This window comes from Echinops telfairi, unplaced genomic scaffold, assembly GCF_000313985.2.
Source record: "Echinops telfairi isolate 266 unplaced genomic scaffold, ASM31398v2 ScPeMD7_3533;HRSCAF=4204_0, whole genome shotgun sequence".
NCBI classification, from domain to species: Eukaryota; Metazoa; Chordata; class Mammalia; order Afrosoricida; family Tenrecidae; genus Echinops; species Echinops telfairi.
Genome location: NW_022107431.1, coordinates 8,407,635 through 8,411,300, shown reverse-complemented (window position 1 = coordinate 8,411,300; position 3,666 = coordinate 8,407,635). Strand labels below are relative to the sequence as shown.

At 43.5% G+C, this 3,666-nt stretch overlaps 1 pseudogene; it reads left to right on the top strand.

Annotated features, from left to right (window-relative positions):
- Positions 1-2,953: 2,953 nt before the first annotated feature.
- Positions 2,954-3,666, top strand: part of LOC101643064 — a 1,404-nt pseudogene continuing 691 nt past the window's right edge.

Sequence of the window (3,666 nt, the reverse complement as noted above, 5' to 3'; positions counted from 1 at the left end):
CTCAAGCAGAAAGCAAATGTTTTGAGAATGATGATGACAACAAATGTACAAATGTGCCTGACACAGTGGATGGATATATGGACTATGATAAGAGTTGCACGAGCCCCCAATAAAATGATTTAAAAAACAAAAACAGACCTATACTAAAGAGTCAAATCTGGTTCCATCTTTTAATATTTGACCGATGAAAGCTTTAAGCCTTGCCCCTGCTTCTTTCCTTTGGTACTTCTGCCCATCCCAATTTGAGAAAGTTTCTAAAACTGCTTCAGCACATCCTTCTGGATGTCTGTAAAAAAAAGGGAACCACAAACGCCATTTTCCACACATGAGAACCCTCCACCACCCCCACCTCAAACCCCCGCTGGCCCCACTTCTTAACCATCAAAAAATAGATTTCAAGCCAGTCTCTGTGCTTGTTCTAGGCATTAGGGACAAGCTTGGAGCCTGCCTGGCTCTTCTCAGAAAGTCTGACTAAGTAAGCAATATTTCTTTCCGAGCCCTCTTCGTGTGTGTGTGTGTGTGTGTGTGTGTGTGTGTGTGTGTGTGAGAGAGAGAGAGAGAGCATCAATCTCAACATCCAAGCCAAATTTGGGGTGAGAATCCATCCTGTTTCTAAAACAACCTCCCAGGACTCAATCATAAAGTCTTGCTTAGGAAAGAAAAGAATGGCTTAGCTCTACAACAGGAAAGACAGACACTACTGTGTAGAAGCAGAATATTGGGGGCAGGGGGTTGGGGAGAAGGAAAAAAAGGGAGAAAATGAAGACATTGAGGGAAACAGGACACTCACCCCCACCCACCCCCACCCCCACCACCTCCCACACCACACCCCAGGGAGAGAGGGACCGGACCTCAACCTGGTGCGCCAAGCCTTAAGACAGCCTACCAGCACGAAGCAGTGAACTACCAGAGGCCTGTGAGGCCCTATCCCCAGAAGAATTCACTACAGAGGACAGGACTGAAGAGTGGCAGGTCTGTCCAGACCACCTGGGAGCACACTAAGAGGGAGAGAGAGAGATCCTGGCCCACCAAGCTTTGAGGATGACTTTCCCACTCCGAGCAGCCATTGCACAGAGAGGACCATAGAGTCTGCCCCACCAGGAGACACAACGTCCCCTTACTGACCCACATCGCTATGGGAGGCAGCACTGGAGACACCGTGCAGGAATTGTGCCAGGTCTGACATATACACACACACCAGAATATAACACGAAGGAAGTGCAACAGAGCAGCAAGGGGAGCAAAGCTCCAAAGTCCCCAAGGAATCCCAAAAACAGACTTTGGACTAGGGGGGCAGGGCTTGGAAAACATTCATAAGGGTCAGCAGACAGACCTGAACCTATTTATAGGATATTTTTTATTTTGTTTGAGGTTTTTTATGTTTATCTATATAAAAGAGGCAGGATAAGCAATCCCAAGGAGAAACAACAGACTGACACTTCTAGCAGGGAGATGGGAAAGGAGGAGGTGGGGGAAAAGGAGCGGGGAGCCAACAAACCCAGGAACAAGGGAACAACAAAAGATCTAAAATCAATGTTGAGGAGGGTGTAGAATGCCTGGTGGGGTTTGATCAAGGGCAATGTAGTCGAGGGGAATTACTGAAACTCAAATGAAGGCTGAACATGATATTGGGACAGGAGGAAAGTAAAAGGAAATAAAGGAAAGAACTAGGAGGCAAAAGACATTTATAGAGGTATAAACATAGGCATGTATGTAAATACATTAATATATAATGATAGGCATATAGGAATATGTACATATATTTATATGTTAAGTATTAAGGTAGCAGACAGCCACTGGGCCTCTATTCAAGTCCTCACTCAATGCAAGAAATTGTTCTAATAACCTGGCATTTTGTGATGCTCGCCTTCCTGACACAATCAATAAAGACAAAATGGGTGCATAAGCTAATGAGGTGAAGAAAGCTGATGGTGCCAGACTTTCAAGATACAGCATCTGGGGTCTTAAAGGCTTGAAGTTAAATAAGCAGCCATCTAGCTGAGAGGTAACAAAGCTCACATGGAAGAAGCACACCAACCTTTGTGATCACGAGGTGTCAACGGGAATCAGGTATCAGGCCTCAGAAGACCTAAAACAAATAACCATTTCAATGTAAACAAGGTGGGTCGGAATACCAACCCAAAACCCATTTGTAGACAATTGGATATCCCCTCACAGAAGGGTCACAGGAAGGGACAAACCAGCCACAGTGTGGTATAGCACCAACTAAACACACAACATTTCTCTAGTTCTTTAATGCTTCCTCCCCACTGCTATCATGACCCCAGTTCTACCTTACAAATCCAGGTAGACCAGAGGATGTACACTGGTGCAGATAAGAGCTATGGACACATGGAATACAGGACAGATAAATCCCTCAGCAACAATAATGGGAGTATCGATACCATGAGGGTAGGGGGAAGGTGGAGGGGGAAGGGGAGAAAGGGGGAACCGATGCAATGATCAACATATACCCCCCAGGGGGGGGTGAATAACAGAAATGTGGGTGAAGGAAGACAGCGAATGTATAAGATATGAAAATAATAATAATTTATAAATTATCAAGGGTTCATGAAGGAGGGATGGTGAGAAAGGGAGAGAAAAAAAGAGCGGATACCAAGGGCTCAAGTAGAAAGAAAACGTTTTGAAAATGATGATGGCAACATATGTACAAATGTGCTTGACACAACTGGTGTATGGATGGTGATAAGAGATGTAAGAACCCCCAATAAAATGATTTATTAAAAAAGAAAAGAAGCAGAATGTCTGGAAATGGATTGTGGTAGCAATTGTTCAATTCTACTTGACATGATTGAACTATGCAATGAAATGATATAATGTCTTAAATCCCAATTAATAATAATTTATTTAAATGCTAATGATCTCACGCTTCCTCGCCTTGCCTCCAGTGTCCCGGCTGCAGGGCTGGAGACTGCTTCCGGAAGCCAGGACCATGCTTCGACGCCGCAAACTGACCATCTTTGACTAACACAACACTGCCAGCTTCAACTGCAAAGAAGAAACAGAATTTAGAAATTTTATTGTGTGGCTTGAAGACCAGAAAACCAGACAGTACTAGATTGAAGACAGGGAATTTAAGAAACATCCACATCAGTGATTGACCCAAGTTCTTTGAAAAATAGCTCAAAGATGTTAACTGTCCCTTCAAGATTCAAGATCAACAAGAAGCAATTGACTGGCTTCTTGGCTTAGCTGTTAGACTCGAATATGGAGCTAATGCTGAAAAATACAAGGACACACTTTCCGATAAGGCAAAAAAAATGCTGACAATGCAGCTAAAAATGTAGAGCCACTGGTCAACGTGGATGCAAATAACCCTGATTTCAAGGCTGGTGTAACGGCTTTGTCTAACATGGTGATTACCTGGTAATGCTAAAGGCAATTCGAATTTGGTTCCAGAGTGCCTGACTGCAGGATGCACTTGCTATATAGCTTATTGAACAAAAGAGGGCTTGTCTGTTGCTTTAGGCAAGCATAGTCTTGGTTTTGACACAGGAGATGGAGTTCTCTTTTTTTTTTTTTAATCAATTTATTGGGGCTCATACAATTCATCGCAATACATAGATCAATTGTGTAAAGCACATCTATACATTTGTTGCCCTCATTATTCCCAAAATTCACTTGCCTCTTGGGTTCCCGGAATCA